This window comes from Puma concolor, chromosome A1 (assembly GCF_028749965.1).
Source record: "Puma concolor isolate L17-30 chromosome A1, mPumCon1.1.hap2, whole genome shotgun sequence".
Lineage (NCBI taxonomy): Eukaryota > Metazoa > Chordata > Mammalia > Carnivora > Felidae > Puma > Puma concolor.
Window position 1 is genome coordinate 65,685,740 of NC_141667.1, and position 24,067 is coordinate 65,709,806.

A 24,067-nucleotide genomic window follows, 5' to 3' on the forward strand; every position below is an offset into this window, starting at 1 on the left:
AGTTCATAAGGAAAGAAAACCACTCTGATAGAAAAACAGGCAAAGTTCATGAACAGGCAACACGGGAAAAACAAACAAACAAACAAACCAACCAAAAAACAAAGAGTGTTGGCAGGTTGCTGGCCCCACACACTGCCTCTTCCAAAGGACCTGCCTTCCCTCCGGCCTTTGGAGTCATATGTGCTTATCTACTGGCCTGAGACCCATCAGATCCTCTCTCTTGAAGATCTGAATGAAGAGATGACGTATATAGCTGTGGTCTGGTGGCAGGAAGATGAGCTGAATGGTCACCTTAGGGCAAGGCCTAAGTCACTTCCACATAGCTAAAGCCTCAAGTCAGACATTCTGGTGAGGAAGAGGGTCAAGTGACAAATCGGGAGCAACTAAATGTCCATTAATAGGAGATTGGCAAAAAAAAAAAAAAAAAAAAAAAAGTATAGTTGATCCATATAATGGAGTATCTTTTAGGAATTTTTTTTTTTTTTTTTTAATTTTTTTTTTCAACGTTTATTTATTTTTTTTGGGACAGAGAGAGACAGAGCATGAACGGGGGAGGGGCAGAGAGAGAGGGAGACACAGAATCGGAAACAGGCTCCAGGCTCCGAGCCATCAGCCCAGAGCCTGACGCGGGGCTCGAACTCACGGACCGCGAGATCGTGACCTGGCTGAAGTCAGACGCTTAACTGACTGCGCCACCCAGGCGCCCCTCTTTTAGGAATTTAAAAGAGTCAGGTAAAACTTTATATATAGGAAACAATGCAGAAAATCACTGGGTTTTTATTTTCTAAAAAAACATAGTTTTTTATTTATGTTTATGGTGTGTGTGTGTGTGTGTGTGTGTGTGTGTGTGTGTGTAAGATTCAAGGTGGCTGGGTTTGAATGTTTGAATCCTGGCTCTGACATTATCAGCCATATGGCTTTGAGCAAAATTACTTAATCTCAATCTTTCTCATTTCTAAAGTGGGAAATAACCGTATCATCTTCAAATGGTTGTTTTAATGAAGACTAAAGCATGTATTGTCTTAGAACAATGTTAGGAACATATTAAGTGCTCAGCAACTAGAGGCGTGCACCATCATCATCCGCTGAGCAAGAAAACCAGGAAGATACGCATCAAATAGTTACTTGCCAATACTCTGAGAGAACCAACTGGGGTGGAGTTCACACTATTACACATGACTTTGTACACATCTACAGTAATTCACATTCTCAGAACAGCTATATTTTATTTTGAAACCTACAAGGAAGCTATGAGGGAGCTTCCTTCTCTAAGTGGAGGAGCTGATCAATAAAGAAGTAGATGAAAGTGGAACAGATGGGTGGAGAGAAGTGGTATCCTTTCCCAGGTCCCCAGAGAGCGAGCAGTGAAGGGAGTGGCCGCAGAGAGCTTTGGCGGGTGGTATTCCATTTTTCGTAAGGCAAGGTGTGATCTATTTATGATCTTACCAAAAAAACACCCTCTTCCATTTTTGTAAATAAATAAATACCTAAAATATATTTTTACGTATAGATAAAAGTCTGGAATGAGACAGGGATCAAATTATTCATAAGCTTATCTCTGGAGGAATAAGATTTCAGGAAACTCAGCCCGTATGGTTTGCATTTTTACAACCAGCTCTGTTACGTTTAGAATCAGTAAAAAGTAATTAAAGTATTTCCCTTTAGAAAAAGAAAAAGAATATACAGTTGAAACGTCCAAGAACTTAATAAGAAATGTTGTCATTTGTGGCAGATGCTGCTTCGTGGCCAACCTGGCACTTCCGTTCCCAGCCGTCCCCTTTGCCTGCCTCCCACTCTGGAGGCTGGGGGGGCCAGGTTGTCGCTTTGCAAGCCTCCCTTGCAGCTAGGGGTGGCCACGTGGTAGACTTGGGCAAATGAGATGTAAGTGGAACCCTGCTGAGGGGAACAGATCTCACCTGCTTCCTACCGCCATTTTTCCTGCCCCCTCTTGGGATGCGTTATGAAAGTGAGGGTGCACCAGGATAAGAAGGCTCTTAGGAGGGGCATGTGACCCAGCCTGGGAATTTAAGGTTGAACTTGCAGAGAAAGCAATATCTAAGTGTGACACGGGACCAGATAGGAAAATGTCCCAGCAGAGGAAAATTGAGTCACCGTACTCTCAAAGGGCAGCAGATTAGGGATGGGGTCATATTTTTTGCGTGTTTCTGTATTTCCTCTTCGGATCAGGATGTGTTCAGCTATAAATCATAGAAACCCTGACTTAAGAGGGAGAGGGGCTTATTATCTCACAGGTGAAAAAGTGGGTCCAAAAGCCTTATAATTTTGGGTTTTGAGTCCATTGCTTTGCAGTTCTCATAGTTTTTCCCTCAGGGTCACAACAGGGCTGCGAGAGCTGCAGGATCAAAGGACGGAAGTGGCCGAACAAAGCAGGAGGAGGTGTGCTTCCTGTGTCTCCTATTATAGGAGGAAAATTTTTCATCCCCCTCCAAAAGACTTCCCTTCTCATTGGTCATGCTGGGTCACATGACCATCTCCATTTGTAATGGAGGCCGGGACAGCACGGTGGAAGTCGCTGTTGTAGACAACAGCAGAGCCCTCCGCACCCGTCCCCAACCCCCAGGCCAGGGACAAGCTGCCCAAGTCGTCTTTGGCTGGGTCCCAGGCTCACCTTCTGACCCTCACATCCCAACTCCTTGCCTCCTGGAACGCGGATTAATAACCCAGTCAGGCATCCAGGGGGTTAGCCCAGCTTGATTCCAAACCCTGGCTTTTTCTTCATTCTGCACCCTGTTCTCTTACTGGAGTGCCAGTTCGGGGCTGCCTGTATGGGCCAATACATCCTGTAGCTGCTCTCAGGAAGTCCTTGCATTATGGCTAATAGTACATAGTAATATTCTATGTACTAGTCAGGGTTCTCCAGAGAAACAGAAGTAATAGAATGTGGACATAGAAAGATTTATTTTAAGAGATGCCTGGGTGGTTCAGTCGGTTAAGCATCCCACTCTTAATTTCGGCTCAGGTCAAGATCTCACAGTTTGTGGGTTCCAGCCCTGCATTAGGCTCTGAGCTGACAGGGTGGAGCCTGCTTGGGATTCTCTCTCTTCCTCTCTCTCTCTCTCTCTCTCTCTACCCCTCCTCCGCTCATGAGTGCAAGCACTCTCTCTCTCCAAATAAGTAATAAACTTAGAAAGAGAGAGGGAGATTTATTTTAAGGAATTGGCTCATGACATTATGGAGGATGATAAGTCCAAAATGCATAAGGTGGGCTGGCAGGCTGGAGACTCAGGCTGAACACATCATTTCCAACTCTGGATTCCCACAGAACCTTCTATTTTGCGAGTGGAGTGCACCAGGAGAGCCAACTGGTTGAAAGATGGGGCTTTGGAACCAGTCAACTGAATTCCCCAGCTAGCCGTGGGACCTTGGAGAAAAACTCTAACTTTCTGAGCTTCAGTTTCTTCATCTATAAGGAGGTGCTGGTGGGGGACAATAAATGTATCTCCCTCATAGGGCTATGGGTGAGAATTATTTGAGATGATTTATACAAAAAAATCCAGCACAGTATATAGATGATGGTATATATCCAACAAATTGTGTTCCCTCCTATCTTGTAAGCCAGAACTGGGACATCTATAAGCTTAGAGACCTTGGGGAAATTGGCAAATCTGGGCTCTTTGGGGTACCCCAGTCTCAGCCCTGAGACTTTTCCAAAGCTTCTCTCAAGACTCAGAGCACATGATGGCCAGGAAACTCCATCCCACACTTCCACTTACAGTCTCAGGTGCCCTACTGCAAACCCAGAGCCACCCGAGAGCCCAGGACAGAGACAAGAAATAACTGATGAAAAAAACCAGTGGGTTTCGCTGGAATTTTCCGCAGACCACTTTAGTAAATGTTATCACTATGCCATGTCATTCGTTATCTTAATTGTTGCATTTTTTTTTTCAATTTTAAGCTGTCAGACTCGGCAGAGATTACTCATTCAAAGAAGGCACGTTTTGTTGTTTTTTTTTTTCCTTCTATTTTGGTCAAATAGTGGTTTGGGTTTCCTCAGACTAAGAAGCTTCTTCCGTTTCCTTTGAAAGATGGCTTTTATTAAGTATTCAGAGCAAGGAGAAAATTTAGGCTATCAGATCCCAAGCCCTCTTACAAGGTGGGGAGCCTCTTAGTAATAATGACAACTTCCTACATGATCAACGCTTTTAGTAGTTTCCAAAGGTTTTTCAGATCTGTTACAGAACTGGAAACTTTTAGAGCTGGAAGGGGGTGCAAATGTCATCCCAGACTGTGGGGTGACTGACCATGAAATGACTCCAGCAGGAACTCTAATACTAACTTGCTTTGTAGTGTACAAAGGGTATCACTTCCCTGTTAAAATCCTTCCTTGGCTCCATTTAATTTAGGATGAAATCTATATACTCCCCCCCCCCCCGCCATGGCCTTGCACCAACACAATCTCCAACCATTTCCCCCTCTCCCTCATGCACTCAGCCATGATAAACTTCTCCGTACCTTGGGGCATTTGTACTTACGACTCTTACTACATAGGACGCTGCTCCCCCTTATCAAACACCTGGGTTAGCTTAACCATCGTCGTGTGCTAAGAAAATCCTTCTCCAACCATCCTTAACAAAGCACTGCCTCCAGGCCCTCTCTATTACATTGCCCTGCTTTGCTTTTCTCATGGCAATTACATTTGGCTGAAATTATCTGGCTTACTCATTGCCTTTTTCCTCCTCACATTTCAGATCCTTGCTTATCTTGTTCCTTGCTGTATTCCATAGTCAACCCCGGGCCCGAAATACAGTAGGTCCGGTCAATATGTGTTGATGAATGAATGAATGAATGAATGAATGAATTTAATGTCCATTTCTTTTCTCATCTGAGCCTCATCTAAACCCTTTGAGGAAGGGGCGCCTGGGTGGCGCAGTCGGTGAAGCGTCCGACTTCAGCCAGGTCACGATCTCGCGGTCCGTGAGTTCGAGCCCCGCGTCAGGCTCTGGGCTGATGGCTCGGAGCCTGGAGCCTGTTTCCGATTCTGTGTCTCCCTCTCTCTCTGCCCCTCCCCCGTTCATGCTCTGTCTCTCTCTGTCCCAAAAATAAATAAACGTTGAAAAAAAAAAATAAAAAAATAAAAAAAAATAAACCCTTTGAGGAAGACATTACTGTTAGGCTTATGTGATGGTCAAGGAAATGAGCTCAGAGACCTGATTCCTCCCAAGGCCCCTTATCTGATTCGTTGCTTTGTAACAGACCACCCCAAAATTTACTGACTTAACACAATAGAGATGCATCATTTGCCTCAGTTCCGTGTGGGGGCTGCGGGGCTCTTCTGCTGGTCTTCCCTGTGCTCAGCCATGTGGCTGTGAGAGCTGGGACAGCTGGCCATCTCTCTGCATGTGACCCTTCACCCCAGATATCTTTGCGGCCTGGCAGTCTCAGAGCACTGTTCCAAGACAGTGCCAGCTGAAGCACCAAGGCTTCTTAAGGTCTAGCCTCAGAAGTTGCATAGCATCCCTTCCGCTGGCTTCTGTCACAAGGCGAGCCCAGACTAGGGGAAGGCACACAGGTGGAATCTTGGTGGGAGGTGCTGCCATTTTGCAAAGGGGTTTGGGCCAAATTGCTGTGGCCCTCTTTGACCTTCTATCACAGCTAATAATTAGTAAGTGCTGTGATAAGCTGAAACCAGCTTGACTGAACCGACTTAGTAAAGAACGCCCACGATTATCCCACAACATCATGTGACTCCAGAAATCCAAATGGCCTACAACAAATTTATCTCTCAATTACCCTACATGTCCCCTGCGGGCTGGGACCGGTTCTGGGACTTCACTCCAGGACCCAATGTGATGAAGCCTGAAACGTTGCCTGATTGGAGCCAGGCTCAAGACAGAAGAGTGACATGGCAGACGCTGGCTGTCACAGACCCTCCTGCATAGAAGTGACACAGATCACCTTCACCAACACATCAGTAGCCAAACGGGTCACAGACATATCATCCTCCCTCTGGGAGAGGCACCGACTATGAGTGCACAGTAACCTCACCCACACAGAGGCAATTTTCCTTTTTGGATCTTTAAAAAAAATTCTTTACAGAGCCCAAATCTGTCTCATGCTATTTCCACCATAGCGCCACGTGCTGGAGTCTCATCTGCTCCCTCAGAGAACCCTTCATAGAGAAGGAGAGAGAGAGAGAGAGAGAGAGAGAGAGATTGCTGGAGGCTTCTCTCTTCCAGGATACACACCCCGGCCTTTCTAGCCCCCCTCCCGATTACCTGCCACAGCTTCCCATTGCTCACAAGATCAAGTCCAAAGTCTCATCATTGAGGTGTCCTTAAAGCTCCCCACCCCTCCACCTGGCCCACCCTGAATGCCCCAGGCTGTTTGATGCCCTAAACCTGTCTCCATGCTGTTCCCTCCAGCTGTGCCCTCCCTCCTTCTCCACTTCTATCTCAAGACCATCTTTTTTTCCCTTGGCAGGGTCAAGAGACTTTCCTTTTTCCTAGACCTTTTCGTTATAGTATTCATTCATTCACCTATTCAACCAACATTTATTGTGCATTTATGACTATGTATCAGCTACTGTTACAGGCTCTGGGGAGACATACGGAACAATACAAACAAGGTTCCTGCTCTTTCACCGGTGACATCCTGGGAAAGCAGACAATAAGCATTAAAACAAAAATGTTTTTTGAAGATAGAAGTGTTTTCATCATAATAAAACAGGATGATGTGAAAAACGCTGTGGTAAGGAGGTGACTGCTTTAGGTAAGATGAGCAGGCCTTGTGGCCTCTCTGACATTTGAGCAGCCAGGAAGACGTGGGGGAAGAGCCTTCTTAGTAGAAGGAACAGTCAGTGCAAATGGTCTGTGGTATGGTCCAGCATGGCCTGTTCCAGGCACAAGGAGGAAGCTGCCATAGCTGAGGCACACAGAGTGAGGCAGAGGGTGGAGAGGCATCAGGTCAGAGAAGTGGGCCAGATCATGTTGGTAGTGGTAGGGAGCTTGGATTCTATTCTAACTACAACAGGCAGTCACGGGAGGGTTTTAAGCAAGGGAGTACAGGGGCAAGAGGTGATTTGCACCTTTTTTTTTAGAGATGACCTATGCTGCTTTGTGAATTGTAGGTGAGCAAGTGTGGAGTCCCCCAGACAGGCTTGGAGGCTCTTGCTGTCATTCCAGGATACTGGTGACTTGGATGCATGGCCTACAACCTCCTCCCGCAGAAGCTGTGACCTCAGAGCTGCAGAGGTCTGTGGCCTTAGTCAGTATCCCAACACAGAAGCACAGGGTGAGGCCCATAGTGACAGAATGGCTTGGTGTGCTGTCAGTCATCATCAGCATGGCTCTGAAATGTATGGTCAACTGAGCCAGGATCCTTTTGCTCTCCTTGGCCTAGCTTCTGCACAAACTCCCTTGCTCATATCAGGTTCCTTGAGCAACCACGGGCAGCCCATCTGACCACCTGCTTCTTGTACCCTGGGCTGACTATGCAGGTCTGGCCAACACCCTTGGCCATCCTGCCCCCCTCCCCCGCCATCCGGGCGCTCCCTCCACCCAGAGCTGCGTGGTGAGCACAGCAGCCTTGACATCTTGATATTTAAGAGAGATTTTTCTCATCTGAACCTCCATTTTCCATACCCCAAATTCCCTTTTCCCAAGACCCTCCCTCCTCTCTACCTCTTTTTCTCCATCCCTTCCTTCAACTAGAACAAATCCACTCTGGGGTTTTCTGAAGTTCCTCTGATCCCGGAATTATCCAGGCTCTCCCCTTGAAACGAGACCGTTCTCTCTCATGTAGCCTGATTCCAGGTGCCGCTGGGCACCCCTGCGGAAGGCTGCCACCTGACCCCTGGGCCACAGCCCGGGAGTTCCCTTCCACTTGGATCACCGCACAGCTGGACGCCGGCTCCCAGCCCGGGCTGTCGGGGCGGTGGGTGGAAGTGAGGTGGGAAAATGAGAGGATGGAGGGTAGTGTGACCGAAAGAAAGGGGAAGGGGGAAGCGTCGGAGCCAGAGAGAGAAGGGAGGAAGGTCTAGGAGAAAGTGGGGGAGCGTGGGGGCCTGGGAGTGTGGGGAGCGAGCAAAGCGAAGGGAGAGTGTGCTGGGCACGGAGGCGGGAGGAGAGAGGGAGAGGAAGAGGGGAGCAGCAGAGACCGGGAGAAGGGAGGGAGGGAGGGCGGGAGCAGCTGAGCGCGAGGAGGAGCGAGTTGGGGGCGGAGACGAGGAAGTGGGCGCGAGCGGCGGGGCGCAGGCCGGGCGCCCGCTCCATCCCTGCCCCGAGCGGAGCCGGCGCGGGCGCAGGACCGCGGCGAGCCCGGAGCCGAAGCCGGAGCCCCACGGCGCAGCAGCTCAAGGTAACGCGGCCGCCGCCTCCCCGCGAGGCCTCGGCTCCGGGTGGGGTCCCCGCCGCCGTCTCGACCCTGACCCCGGGTTTGAGCTCCCGGCCCCGGGGCTCGCTGATTGCTCCTGACCTTGGGCGATTTCCTCCGCCTCGGAGCCTCAGTTTCCTTCTCCGCGACCCGCCGAGGTCGTGCGCGCGCCAAGGGGGCGTTGCAAGGACGGGACGCAGCCCGGGTTCGGGTTCGCAGCAGTGCTCAGGGCGCGGGGTGGGGTGTATCGCCCCAGCTGCCCGGGTGGGGGTGGATTTGGAAAGTCCACTTGCACCGAAACAGCCTCTGTCCTGCCCCCAGGCTCTGAGCGGCGGCGTTTTCTAGGGACGATTTGTCTGCGGGAGCGTGGAGTCACATTCTGCTGAGGGAAAGCCAGTGGAGGGCTGGGGGCGGGCGGGAAGGGGGGCTCCGAGTTCCTCAGGGAGCCCAGGCATCTGGCCTTCGTCCTCCTGGGCTGCTGCCCTATGCCCAGTAGCGAGGACGGAGCTGGCCTCGCCTGGCCCGATTTGCCTCCAGGATATGCTGGGCAAGTGGCCCTAACCAGGAATCCCAGTTCGCTGACTTAAGGGAAAGTGCCGTTGACCTTGACCCTGTGAACCTCAGTTTCCCACCCCGTGAAGAGGGGTATACCACTGCCCCCTTTGAGAAGGCTATGAGGATAAGAAAGTGGGGCAGGAAAGTACCTGCAGGTTGTGGTGTCCCCCAGTGGTGTCCCCCAGTCCCCCAGCTGTCATACCCTAACTTCCATGGCCAGATTCCTGGTTCTGGTTGCCTCCTGGGAACTCATCTGTCCTGGCCAGGCTCCTTCTGCTCTCCTTTGCCAGAGGTGGCCAGTGGTCTGGCTGGGCATGAAGCGGGGTCCTGGGAACTGGGATAGGGAGCAGGAGTCCCTTCCAGTCTAGACATGCATCCTGATCGTTTTCTAAGACATGAAAACTGTGAGGTGACAGTCTCTGTCCTGAGAGACTCCTGGGGGAATCTCTTGGAGCCTCAGTATCTTATTTGTAATGGGAAGTTATAAATTCATACTTACTAATGAGTTCCCTGTCGCTGGAGGTTATGAAAGGCAATTAGATAGATTACATTTATTGACATCTTTGACCCTGAGATACGACAAGAATTGAATGGAACGAGAAATAACATTTCTCCTGCCCTTGCCCTGTGCAGACCTGTACTTGGTGCATTGTATACACAATGTTGGCTGTAGTCTACACAAGGATCCTGGGAAGCTGGTGTCATTAAACCCCAAAATTCCAGACAAGGAAACCAAGTCTCACAAGGGTGAATGGTTGCCACATGGTCACACTGGTAGGATGTGCCTGTGCTGGGATTGGCCCTAGATCTGCCTGACTCCAGAGTACTTGTGATGGTACCACAGTGGCTCCCCAAAAGATGACCGTGGAAGGTGTCCAGCATGGGGCCTGGCACCTGGTGGGGACCAAGTCAGCGCTGGTTTCTTGTTCCATGTGTAAGAGGAAGGAGCTGCTATGTCATCACTGGGGAAAGTGAGTCTGAGTCTAGCACTGGGGCTGGGGTTTGCCTAGTGATTACTCTAGGGGTGATTTCTCTGGAAGGAAAGCTGGTCATTAATCAACATCACATAGGAAGCAGATATCAAGCCGGCTCACCCCAGCCAGCCAGCTTCATTTCCTCTACCACCTAGTCCCACTTAACCTCGTCTCTGGTAACCTCGGCCCAGGCTACTTCTAGCTTCAGGGACACTTTTTGTTCTCCGTACTCTGCTGAGACTAACCAAACTCTCCCTCCCAGCTGATGGGTCCCACGGGAAAACAAGACCAGCTGTGGTCCATCTCCACCAACGCCCAGAGAAGGGGAAACAGGATTAAGTCCCAATCCCAAGGATTTAGCTCAGCTTTGGGGAGGAAATCCCTGATAATGGGGAAATGGGCACCCAGCTATGGGAAAGTGGGTGTCTCAGCAGGCTAGAGAGGTTCCTTTACTAAAAATGTTTTTTTTTTTAAAAAAAAATAAATGTTTATTCATTTTTGAGAGAGAGAGAGGAAGGGGGGAGAGAATGTGAGGGGGGGAGGGGCAGAGAGAGAGAGACAAAGACAGAGGATCCAAAGCCGGCTCTGTGCTGGTAGCAGCGGGGCTCGAACTCATGAACAGTGAGATCATGACCTGAGCTGAAGTTGGACACTCAACAGACTAAGCCACCCAGGCATCCCTTTGCCAAAAATGTTTTAAAAGAAGGGAGGCCATCCAAATGAAATGATGGGAATGTGAACAAAGGCTCTTTCAAATGCAAAGATAGTCATCAACTATCCGAGAATGCCTAAATGTCAAATAGGGGATCAATTAAGTAAATTATGGAACAGCCATGTGGCTACTAAAAATGGAGAGTTTTTAATGAATGGGGACATGCCTATGCATATGCATATGTAGGGCATGGTCACAAATTAGTGGCAAGCACTTAGAAAAATGACTGGAAGGAAACGGACCAAAGAGTGTTAATAACGTTTGCCAGTGGGTGGTGGGATTATAGATTTGTTCCCTGACTGTAATTTCTGAACTTCCCACATTTTATGTAATATGCTCATTAGCGGACATAGAACCCTCTGGCTTCTAGGCACGGTATAACCCACCCGCTCCCACCTCCTCCTGGCCAACACCCAGGGCAGGACTGGCACATGGACACTTATTGGCGACAAGGCCACCTCTCTGTTGAGGTCTGGAAGGCCCCTTGGAAAAAAGAAAGAATACTTCATTGTTATTACCAATAATATCTGATATTGGTTGTGTTCTTACTACGTGTTCATGGTAACCCTGCAAGGTAGGTACTATCAATATCCCCGTGTTACAGAGAAGAATGATCTGTAACCAAGAGTTAGATAATTGAGTCCCTGGCCCAGCACCCCACAGCATTCAAACCCAGGCCATCTGGATCCAGAGCCTACACCCCTAAGCAGAGTCAGGAGGGGTGGGCAGATTCAGTTAGCTCACGTGTGAGCACTAGTCACAGAAAACCTGGGGGAGGCCGTGCATGTCCCTACTTGACGGCTGAGGAAAGGGCTGAGTAGTGACCCCCACAGGGCCAGGTTCTGTATTAGATGCTGGGGACCCAAAGGTATATAAGGTGCCATCTCTACACAGCTGTGGGGAAGACTGATGTGTATACAGTGTGCCAGGGCTTCGATGGGATTTGCTTAAGAAACCATGGAACGTCAGAGAACGAAGGGTGAAGGCTCCCCAGAAGAAATGATATTGGAAATGATTCCGGAAGGGTAAGCAAGCATTCACCAGGTGGGCAAAAGAGGTTAGAGGCGTGATTCTCAGTCAGGGTCAGTTTAGTCCCTTAGGACTGGGGACTGGATATTGATTGTCACAACTGGGGCGGGAGGCTGTGCTCACATCCTAGTGAGGAAGGGCAGGGGTGCTGCTAAACATCCCAGGATGCACAGGACAGCCTCCAGAACAAAGAATTATCCTGTGCAAAATGTCAACCGTGCAGAGTTAAGAAACCCTGGAGCTGAAGAGAAGGGCGTTCCTGAACAGTGATCGGCCTGTGTGAGGCACCCACAGATAGTCCCTAAGTGCCTCCTGTGTGCTGGGGACGTCCTGTGTGCTGGAGGCTGTGACTGCACTATCGGCCGCCTGGCCCTCTTGCTGTCCCTCTGCCGCCATCAGCAACTGGAGTGCTCTCTGATAAAATTAAAGCATCGTACAGACATAATTGTCATGCCATAAAATTCGCCTACTTAAAGTCTACAAGCCAGTGGCTTCTAGTATATTGTGCGACCGTCACCACGATCTAATTCCAGAACATTCTCATCACCCCGAAAGAAACTTGGTACCCATTAACTGTCCTTCCCCGTTCAATCCTCACTCCCACCCCAGGCTAGACAACCACCAGTCTCTCTTCTGTGTCTATAGAAGTGCCCATTCTAGGCATTTCGTGTCAGTGGCATCATATAATATGTGATAATATGGAATAACGTGTGGCCTTTTGTGACTGGCTTAGTTCACGTAGCATGTTTCCACAGTTCATGCGTGTTGTGACACGTATCAGTACATCATGCCTTTATACGGCCAAAATAACATTCCCTTCATGGATACACCGTATTTCGTTTACCCATTCATCAGTTGATGGGCATTTGGGTTGGTTCCACTGTTTTGGCCATTATGAACAATACGGCTGTGAACATCTGTGTACAGATTTTGAGGACATAAATTTTCATTTCCTCTGGGGATATACCCAAGGATAGAATTACTAAGTCATATAGTAATACTATGTGTCACCTTTTGAGGAACTACTAGAGTGCTTTTTTCCAAAGCAGCCAAACCTTTTATGTTCCCGTCAGCACTGTATGAGGGTTCCAGTGTCTTCTCACCCTCACCAACCCCTATTACCCAATTTTTGGGTTCTGTGGGCATGACGGGCTATCGTTACGGTTTTGATTTGCGTTCCCCGGCTGGCTGATGAATTCGAACCTCTTTTCAGGTGCCCGCTGGCCATTTGTACGTCTCGTTTGCCGAACTGTCCACTCAGATCAGAGTCAAAACTTCGTTGTGTCACCCCCTTACTTAGACCAAAGGGCGTTTTCCTTTTCTTCTTTCTTTCTTTCTTTCTTTCTTTCTTTCTTTCTTTCTTTCTCTCTCTCTCTCTCTCTTTCTTTCTTTCTTTCTTTCTTTCTTTCTTTCTTTCTTTCTTTCTTTCTTTCCTATCTGATAAGATCTGGAAGACCTGGGCTCCAGGCACCACTATACCTTTCACCACGGTGTGACCCTGGGCAAGCCACTGTCCCTCTCTGGGCCCCCCGCTACCCCATCTAAAACCAGGCAGGGGCACACTAGCTGATCTCACAGATCCTTTCTGACTCTGTCCTTCTTTGATGCCAGCTTCCGTGGGACAGCGCTGCCAGGAGGGTGCGGGCCTGGCGCCATGGCAGTGAGAGAAAGGTGGCTGGAGCCAAGTTGGTCACAGACTGGAGCAGGCAGCGTGGCTGATTACCGCCAGCCCCGTGGGGACAGTCTCCAGGAGCATGTGGCAGCCTTGACCTGATGCCCAGCCTCCAGGAGCAGCAGGAAGAATTGTCAACAGCGCCAGCCAGGACTGGACGCCTTGGCCACTTTCAGCTCAGCGATCACCCACCTTTCCGGCCAAGAATAATGGTCTAGCCTCCAAACCTACAGCCCTGGGGGAATCAGGGCAGGATTCCCAGAGCTGGGTGCAGAGGTCAATGGCAAGGCAGCAGGTAGACAAAGAGGATTGCAGGTGGAGAAAGAGGTTAAGAGACACTGAGCCACGAAACCTCCAGGTGTCCTCAGGGCACGCAGGACAATTAATTAGGTTTTGCCCGAGGCGCAAGGGGCAGTGGAAGGAGGTAACAGAGGAGTCAACAGGGCAGGATCCCACAATGTCAAATTGGGGAGTTTGGACTCTGTCCTGTAGGCCGGGGAGCAACGCAAGGATTTTAGGCCGAGGACTGAGGTGACCAGGTTGTGTTTTCCAAAACACAGTGCGGAGGCGGGTGGGGCTGAGAGAGAGCCGAGACCTGGAACATGGTCAGGATGCCCCTGCTCTTGTCCAGGTGAGCTGGGATCAAGGGTGGAACACTGCAGCCGGAGAGAAGGGAACAGATTCAAAAGCTGTTTGGAAGGTGAAGGCATATGCAAGGGGGTGGGGGGTGGGGGCGGGTTTGAAGGAGAAATGGGAGTCTAAATAATGAACGACGCAAGAACAGTGGATGCCAGCCTTTTGGGGTTCTGGCTATAAGAGAGAAGGCACAAGGAGCTGACGTTTGAATGTGGCACTGTCCAGATGGCTGAGGGACGGAGGACAGAGGCAGCTGCCGGAGGGGGTGATCCAGACTCAGGGATCGGGATGTGCAAAGGCACTGAGGTGCAAGAATATGGAGAGTCAAAGGGAGGGTGAGACTTTCCGTCTGGCTGGTGCACAGAGGGCGTGATGGCAGGAAGGGAAGGGAAACTGAGGCTGTGGAGGACGGGAGAGCCCCAGAGCAGAAGTCCAGCGACAGCACCACCATTTGTCACTACCTGATGCAGAACGTTCGCGACCCACGAGAAAGTTGGTTGCTAGGGTTAGCCCTCTCCGGGACTCCTTACCACACTCATGGGACAGAGGTGGTGAAAGTCAGCCTGACTTTCAACCACAAGGAACGCAAGCTCCCTGAGCAATTGGCCAGTGAGTTTATGTTGATCTGGATCAAAGTTCTCAAAGTAATAATGAAAGAGGGTGGGTGGTTAGAAATGGAAGTAAATCCTCGGGGCAGACCCAGCTTTCTGAGAACACCAGGAACATGCTGAGCTCATAGCCAGCAGTCGGTGGAGGTCTTTGACAGGGAATCAGAAGAAGATGTTAGAGAAAAAAAAAAAAGTTGAAAAGTTTAGATATTTTATTTTAAAGCCAGAAGACTTCATTTAAAATCCAGATTTCCAGCTTCTCTTGAAAAACGTGGCAATCTGGTGGCACTGACCCATCGTGAGCACAGTGGCCACCCCTCTGGCCGGGGCACGCATCCTCTCTCTGGGTTACCATGCCCACACCCCCACAGTCCCACAGTGGGTATAGACAATTCACACACAGCCTGCCTGGCCCAGGGCACCCTCGGGCCTGGGAGGCAGGACAATCTTCCTAGTTTTCCCTTGCTCTGCGTTCCCTAAAGTGGTCCGGGGAGCATTATTTGTAGGGTGGGCTCCATGGGAAAAATAAGTCAAGTCCACCATTAAGACCTTGTACTTCCAGCACAAATTCCTTTTTTTTTTTTTTAATGTTTATTTTTGAAAGAGAGAGAGAGATAGAGAGACAGAGCATGAGCAGGGGAGGGGCAGAGAGAGGGAGACACAGAATCAGAAGCAGACTCTAGGCTCTGAGCTGTCAGCACAGAGCCCGACGCAGGGCTGTAACCCACCAACCGCGAGATCATGACCTGAACTGAAGTCAGACGCTTAACCAATTGAGCCACCCAGGTGCCCCACAAATTCCTTTTTTTAAGTAGCAACTTGAACAAATGTCCACAGAGCCCATTTGGAAAAATACTTACCGCCTTTGCTGAAGATCTCTTAGACGATTATGGGCTTTTTTTCTTTCCACCTTTTGATCAGAGAAAACATCCGTGTGGTTAGAAATACAATATACAAGGGAGCCTCCCTCCACCCTGACCCCCATTCGCCCAGTCCCCTGCCCAAAAGAGGAGGTCACTTTTGTTAGTTCATGGTGATGTATCCTTTCAAATTTGCTTTACGCAAAAACATGCACGCTTTACATGTATACGTATGTGCATGTTTTTGACATGAGAGGAGCATGTCATACACACTTCTGCACCTTTGTGTTTTATCTTAGTCACCGTAGAATTAATTCCCAATGTAGAAAAGTTTGGTAAAGAGATCTGGAAGAAGACAGTAATAAGTCATTGTCACCATCAAAGGAAACCACTCTTACTGTGCAGCCTGCCCTTCTAGACATAAGTTTTGGTTGTTTTTCTCCCCCTGTAGGTTGATAAGGTAGGAGTTCTGAGTTCCAGTCATCTTCTATATACACTTTCAATTCTGCTATTTTATTACTTAAATATAAACAGGTCCCCTCATTATTTCGTAATTTCCAAAACGTGATAGTAAGCGCTATGAGAATTCCATTATGACATAATTTGCTCAGCCAGTCTTCTAGGTTTAAACGCCTGCAAGTCATTTCCAGTATTCAGCTGTCGTAAATAATACAGTCGGTCCTACGGTGTGTGATGTGTTTGGACTGAGCTGAGCGGACGTCTCCGGGAATCCTGGCGCCTGGGTCAGATGCCGAAGGGTCGTGGGTTGGTTCCCCAGGGCAGGATGTAGGAGCTGGGGGTGCTGCTAGGGGCACAGCTGAGAAAGGGGACGTGGTGAGGTCGTGGAAGGAGACGGGACAGGGCAGGACAGAGCCCAGTGGAGAGCTGGAGGAAGGCAGGTTCTGCAGCAAGCGTGGTGCTGAGGGCTTGTGAATCCCGTAGGGGGTTTGCATGCACCCCCTCAACCCCAACTACTAGGGCTTTCCACGCCTCCGCCCGTTTATTCCTCACAGTAGTCAAATGTGTAGAACCCGTCATCATTTCCGTTGTGCCCGTCGAGGAGGCTGAGGCAGAGAGACACCAAGCCAGTGCTTGCTGTGACCGCGGACAGGAGCAGCAGGGTAGCTGGCTGTCTAGAAGTGCCTTGCTCTTAAGCCCACAAGCCTCTCCGCACCTTTGTGCTGTTGAGATTATCATCCCCGTTTCGCAGGAAGGGGACTTGGGGCTCCAGGCCAGGTGGCCTGGCCAGAATTGCCCCACTGATAAGTAGCGGGGCTGGAATTAGGAGGCCCTGCGGCTGCTGTGGGGGACCCGGTGTTTCACTGAGGTTTGCAGGCTGAGAGGACAAGCGTGCTCCCCGGGGACACGGGTCCATCGGCCCCGGCAGGCTGTCCTGGGCCTACCGTGAGCTGCCCCTGCTCCCAGACTGTCCCCGTGGAGGCCCGTGTGCACTTGCCACGCTCATTTCTTCCCCCGCTCTGGCCGCCTTGGGTGCCTCTCTCCCCGAAAAGGCAGGCCTCCACATCCAGTGAGGGAAGAGCAGAGAGTGGCCGGGGGGTTGGGAATGACGTTTGCTAGGGTGCCGCCTCACTTCTAATGCCAGGCCTTCGTGTCGCATCTCATCTGACCGGCGCCACACCCTGTGGGATCACGCCCCGTGTACAGATGGGGAAACTGAGCCTCAGAGAAGTTCCCGGCTCCTTTCCCCGACACGGGGTTGGCTTCCCCGGTGGGCAAAATGCTTCCTCGGGGGCGGGGCCGGCGGCCCTGAGGGTCCCAAAGTGGACCTGGGCGGTCGGTTCCACGGATGCTAGAGCACATCCAGTCCCACAGCGAGAGGATTCCCTTCCCCGTTCACGTCCTCCTCTCGTGTCACAGGGAAAGCGTCAGTTTGGTGCTAATCCGTCGTAAGCACGTCTCCAGGCACGCCAGCCTGCCTTTCCAACAGGGAGAGAGGCTGGCTCTTTGGGCAGCAGCAGCCACACGGAATTTAACACTGATTGCGTTTTCGCCGCCTTGATTTTCAGGGTGACCCGTTGCAGGGAAAGGGATCCTGCTGATTGTTACAGGGATAAAAACCATTCCTTTTGCAATAAATTCAAACACGTTAAAGAAAGATAGCAAGTAAAAAAAAAGACAAAAACAAAAACAAACCAGGACTGGCATTTTGTGGGCTTGGCAAAAGCCGTGGAGGTGGTGCACGAACGAATGAGGTGTGGGGAACACAGGGGGTGTGGGACAGGGCACGCTGTTGGGAATGGAAACCTGGGAGGGCTCTTCCCGCCTCTGACCTGCTGTGTGGCCTCCGCCCAGGCATTTGGCCTCTCTGTGTCACATTTGCAAAACGGGGTAATAGAGAACGCCCTGACTGCTTGCTCCACAGAGTTCTGCAGGACCCCAGATGAGTTCATGGGCCGGGGGAGGGGCCATGGAAGGTGGGAGAGGACAGGGAGGATTATAGAAGATAGCCAGTGTGGGTGAACGTTCCTGGCAAATGTTAGCTGTTTGCTGCTTGGGTCCTTAAAGGTGACCCAGCCGGCCACATGACGACGCGTGCCTGTGAGAGCAAGCTGTACCTTGCGGGGAGGGCGCAAGCTGCAGTGAGGTCAGGGGGAAGGAAGATCAGAGAGGGAGGGAGGCCCCATGTTGGCGGGGGCAGTTCTGGCACCCAGCTCCCGTGGCCACGGCGGCTGCTGCGGGTGCAGGTGATGACGGCGATGGGGATGAGGACGGTGAGGAGGAGGAGGATGGCAGCAGTGACGGGCAGGGCGGTGGTGGTGGTGATGGCAGCCGCAATGGCAGAGATGATGGTGGTGAGTCCAGTCGGAGGGCCCGAGGGCTGTTGTATCAAAGAAGCGGAAGCTCAGGAGCACATGAAGCCCTGTCGGGCTGCCTGGGAAAGGGGACTTAGATTTGTCCCGTGGGGCTTCAGAGCTTTTCAGGAACCTACAAAAATGTCTGCAAACTCACACAGGCACACGCGAGTCCCAGACCCAACATACAAAAAGAAAACCACAAAATTGCAAGTAATGAGTGTTTAATTGGCTATCTACAAATGTAACACTATGACAGCTAGTCAGTGGCAGCTCGTTATACTAAATAGCTAAGTACACATTCTCTTTTCTATGGAATATACGTATTTTTGCAAAGCACTTATTATCCAGTGGGCTATGCCTCCAAAACAGCATGTATTGGGCTCTGTATGTTTTTTTTTTTTTTTTTTTAATTTTTTTTTCAACGTTTTTTATTTATTTTTGGGACAGAGAGAGACAGAGCATGAACGGGGGAGGGGCAGAGAGAGAGGGAGACACAGAATCGGAAACAGGCTCCAGGCTCCGAGCCATCAGCCCAGAGCCTGACGCGGGGCTCGAACTCACGGACCGCGAGATCGTGACCTGGCTGAAGTCGGACGCTTAACCGACTGCGCCACCCAGGCGCCCCTGGGCTCTGTATGTTTTTAAATGGCTGTGACTGGTTGGCAAATTATTGGTAAGATAGTAAGTCCCCCATCATTGGAGGTATGCAAGGTGACTGGGATGACTACCTTTCAGGGATGCTGAACAAGGGGTTCTTGACCACCAGGTGGCCCCTGAATGTTGTTTCTACCCAGAGCACTCCTATTTTCTTATTTGGGGAGCTCATGATTGCACCCTTCCCACCCCCTCTACACATACACACATACATAAAGTTGCTGGAAGAAACCTTTGAGATATTCTCATCCCATGTCCTCACTTTCTGCTGAGGAAAATTAGGATATAAAACTTGGAGGTAACATAGCAAGTCAGAATCGTACCAGGGACTCAAACTCACGGTCCAAATTCCCAACCCCATGCCCTCTCCACCCCACCCCGGCCCCCTGGGCAGTTTGCCCTGGATGGCAGAGATGTGGGCCCCCTTGCAAACATTGGCAATCCAGGGTCTCGCCTCCTTCAGGAGAACCAAGGCAGAGTTTTCATTTAGCCCAGTCCGTCCCCTGCCCTGAAAAGGCCTTCCCCAGGCCTTTCCCACACTTGCCAAGCTGCTGCTGGCTATGGACTTGGGCCAAATCACAAAACACCATAAATCTCAATTTCCTTATCTAGAAAATGGAAATGAAGAATGGAATGCACATAATAGGGTTGTTGCAGAGATTAAATGGGATAAAGTATATAAAGTACTTAGAACATCGGTTGGCACTTTCAAAGTACCCAATAAATGGGATACGATATTGTTATGATGGCTGTTTTCAACGTGCATTTAGTCAATCCGATGAGTATTAATTGAGCCCTCGTTAAGTGCTTGCAGGGAGCGAGACAGAGTGGATCCTAGCCCTCATGGCTCCTGTGTTCCAGTGGGGACCGGGAAATAGCGAACAAGTAGGGAAGCAAGAAAAATGCTGGGAAAAAAAGATGTGCCGTGCGGAAAGTCAAGTGGAGGGGGTATGATAGAGGTGAAGAGAGTTGTTTCTGAGGGTCAAGGAGGGCCCCTGTGCAGAACTGATCTTTGTGGCAACACTGGGACATCCAGGTCAATAGCCCATCACATCGCAGGCAGTGCCCCAAGGGGGAGCAAGCGGCATGTCCAAGGCACTGGAACAAGGTCAGGGTGGCCACGTGCCCACTGAGGCCGTGGGCATAACGTAGGAGGCCAGAGAGGTAGGGCGCAGAGCCTACGGGGCCTTATGAGCCAAGGTGAGGGTGTCACAGTATAGCATTGGCAAGAGAGGAGGGAGCCGGTCAAGAGCTGTCATGAAAGGCCAGGCAAGAGGGGCAGCTGGGTGGCTCAGTTACGCATCTAACTCTTGATTTTGGCTTGGATCATGATCTCAAGGTTTGTGAGATTGAGCCCCTCGTTGGGTATTGCACTGACAGCTCTGAGCTTGCTTGGGATTCTCTCTCTCTCTCTCTCTCTCTCTCTGTCTCTCTCTGCCCCTCTCCTATGTGCACGCACTCTCTCTCTCTCAAAACAAATAAAGAAACTTAAAAGTAAAAGTCCAGGCAAGAGATGATGCTGGCTTGGACTAGCACCAAGATGGCGGCAGGGGCCAAGGAAGGTAGCCACATCCTAGATACACATATTTCAGAGGGAGATTCCCTGGGCTCCCTGGTAGGCTGGATGTCAAGGATGATGCCTACGCATTTAGCTGAGCACCTAGGTGGACGAAAGGGAAGCAGAAGGTAGAAAGGAGAATTGGGGATCTCCCCCAACCCCATACTTCCCAATCTTACATGCACTTTGTGCCCACAGTATCCAGAATAGGTGAATACAAAGAGCCAGAAGGCAGGCTGGGAGTTGGGAGAGACCAGGATAACGGGGGATGGGGAGTTACTGCTGAATGGGTGTGGACTTTCTCTTTGGGGTGATGGACGTGTCCTGTAGCCACAACATTGTCCATGTGCTGAATGCCACCGGATTGTACACTTGGAAATGGTTAGCTTTATGTGATGTGACCTTCACCTTCATTGAAACAAAAAGGACACGGGAAATAAAGTTTCTCAGACAAACGATAATAACTAAGGGAATTTATTGTCACCAGATGTGGCTCGGGTTCCCACATCAACCCCTGGAAGAGGTCAGGCGAGCTGCATAGGGTGTCGCATTGAGAAGAAGACACCCTCGCAAGAACTGGTGACACACATAGGGAACGAGCTGGACCAGGTACATACCTTGGGTAGGTGTGGAACCTATGGACACTCAGAGACCGTAGAACCAGGGCTGGCTCAAAGCCCGCTGCCTGCCTCCTTACCAGCTGTGTGCACTTGACAAGTGACTTAACTGCTCCGAGCCATTTGTCAAACAGGAACGGTAATCATCTTGGCCTCACAGAGATAGGAGAATATCTGTAGGAGCTCAGCACACAGAAGTGATCTGTGTCCCAGCTTCTGGTCCAGGTCACCTTCTCCCTAGGTATGATGCCAGAGTGATAACATTCATCATAATAAAATGTCCACTTTGACCCGCCTCCCTCCGTCCCACTCTGGACTAAGGAGGGGGTGGGGCTCTCCCCAACCTGTGTCAAGCTGCCCCAGATTCCACACAACATTCAGATCCATTCACCTCTCAGCCGATGCATAGGGGCCCCACCGGTGGTGGCAGGGGGGTGGCCATTCTTGGAACACGACACTTTTTTTATTAAAAATTTTTTCTTGCACATTTATTTATTTTTGAGAGACAGAGTGTGAGTGGGGGAGGGACAGAGAGAGAGGGAGACACAGAATCTGAAGCAGGCTCCAGGCTCTGGGCTGTCAGCACAGAGCCCGATGCGGGGCTCGAACTCACGAACCATGAGATCATGACCTGAGCCGAAGTCGGACGCTCAACCGACTGATCCACCCAGGCCCCCCTGGAACACAACACTCTTGAGGACAGAAGCAAACACAATGCCCGGCTTTGGGCCCCTGGGGGCAATGGAAGTTGGGACCAAAACTCAGATGACTGGGAGTCTAGGACCTTTCTCTGTAAGAAGAGTCTCAACCAGAAGTCTTTTCCTGCCTACAGGGCTTTTATGAAACACCCAGCCCACTGCTGTGAAGGAGCTAGAAATCTCCACCACACAAATGAAAGACCAACGCGAATGTTATCGCGAAGCAGGAAGAATGTTGTGCCGCAAATGCCCAATCACACCATCTCTTTGAAAAGCCCAAGGATCATTCCTTTCCCCACAGGAAAAGCTAAATATACAGTGGCCCACGATAGGGACTCTAGAGTCCGACAGACCTGGATTCAAATCCACCTAATGGTGTTGAGACTTGGGGCAAGTTCCTGAACTTTTCTGAGCCCTGGTTCCTGCATTTATAAAATGCAGAAAAGCTCTCTTGCTTCAAGATGTGATAAAGAGTAAATGAGGTGGTGTAAACATCGAGAGCCCTGGGCCTGTCGCGAAGTAAGCATTCTCTATGCGGTAACGAGGAAGAAGAGTGTCCTCCTGTCCTCATTGATTGGTGGCTGACTGGGATCAGGAGAGATGTGTTCCACACCTTCTACCGGTTTCCTGGACAATCTTGAGCCTACTGATTGAAGCTTCAGTGGCTCCCTATTGCCTTCAGAACTAAGTCCAAACTCTTCAGCCCTCCAGCCCCGGCTCCACCTACCCCCTAAGAATCAGCCAGAGAGGTTGGCCGAGGCCAGCTCATACAGGGTGTGGCAGGCGCGGTTATCTTTAAGCTCACCACAGGGGAAGCAGCGGAGGGCATGGCATGACCAGCCTGACTCCAGACCTGTGCAGTGATTGTGGGGGAGTGGGGGGAGGATGGTCCCTGAGGGCCGTGAGCTTGGAGTGGAGGACTTCTTACAAAGGGCCCTGCGGACCGAGCGGACCGGGTGCCAGTCCTGGCCCGGAGCCCTGACCAACCACGTGGTCGATCCTGCTCCTCAGCCTGATCTGATCACCCAGCCCCCGTGCCTCTGCGTGCTGTTCCCTCTGCCCAGCGTACTCTGCCCCTTCCCTCCTCCACCTGTCGGACCGTGTGGCTGCTAGGTGTTGAAAAGGTGATACCTACCCAAGGTACAAAAGATTCCAAAAGGTCACAAAGGGTGCATGGCGAAAGAAGTCTCACTCCCACGCGGCTCGGCCCCCAGGTCCCCGCGGGAAGCAGCCCACCTTGCCCTTTTGGCAGGTGGCCTTCCTGAGCCAGCCGCGTGTGGATGCATGGGTACACACACACACACATTCCCTGACTCGGCACATGTTTGGAGACCATCCCACGTGGGCGCAGACAACCTCCTCCGTCTTTTCGATGGCGTCATTGCTCTGTGTCCTGTGCACTTTTACACCGTTCCAGCTTTTGCTAACACGATCAGCACCGTGGGGAGTCACGGGACAAATTCCTAGAAGCACAACTGCTGGGTCAGGAGTCTGAGTTCTTAACACTAATGGGGTTTTCCAGGCTTAGTAAAATGTTGCCTTCTGTATATGTGTGCGAGCGTGCACACACACAGCTGTCACCTGCCACCAGCCAGAGTCACACTTCAGTTTTTTGAATTCCTGCAGCTCCTTGTTGCCCCCACCATGGGGCTTGGCTGTGTCCGAACCGCAGGGGCTGGGACCCGCCGTGTCCACTGGGTTTGCATTCCCTGCCCCGGCCCCACAGCTTGCCTCAGGCTCCCGAGTGATGGTAAGAAGGAGCCCCCAGGGCTCCTAGCGTGTCAGCATTTCTTAAGCGGAGCTGTGCATTGGCTGGCATCGGTAAGTGGGAAGAAAAGGACCCTGGAAGGACCAAGGTCATTTCCATTCCCGCCGTCTGAGCCTTAGTCATGCTTGCTCAGCACCCCGTGTGGGTATGGCCACTCTGGAGCTTGCAAAGGCTTGTCTTCCCTCCTTAAAGAATAAAACGTTGCCCCGTGACATAACCCCCATTCCTCGGGCCCTTTTGGGACTCTGACAGGGGCAGAGCTCCTGAGGGTCTGTTGCTGGGGCCACTTTCTGATGTACTCAGCAGCAGGTACCTAGGACATTTGAAATGGCCAGTTATAGGGGGAAAGTTCTAAGAAATTATGGTTCATAAAGACAAAGAACTGCCTTTCCAGGACCCAGTGACTTCTATGTCTCCGAACCCACAGTGGTTACTGGGTGTGGTCGGCAGGGCTCAGCTCAGGCCCACCCCCACTGCCACACCCCATCTCCTCGTGTAAACAGCAGGGCAGCGAGCCTCTTCCTGCCTCCAGTCACATCACTACGCTTACACTCCCCCTCTACCCCAGAGGCCTTACAT

General features: G+C 50.9%; 1 protein-coding gene across 3 annotated transcripts in view; it reads left to right on the forward strand.

Annotated features, from left to right (window-relative positions):
• Nucleotides 1-8,191: 8,191 nt before the first annotated feature.
• Nucleotides 8,192-24,067, forward strand: part of HRH2 (histamine receptor H2) — a 78,534-nt gene continuing 62,658 nt past the window's right edge. For all 3 annotated transcript variants that reach the window (XM_086720233.1, XM_025924882.2, XM_086720223.1), the window contains exon 1: nucleotides 8,192-8,316. The gene's annotated coding sequence lies outside the window, so the exon portion shown is untranslated. The remainder of the gene's footprint in view (nucleotides 8,317-24,067) is intronic.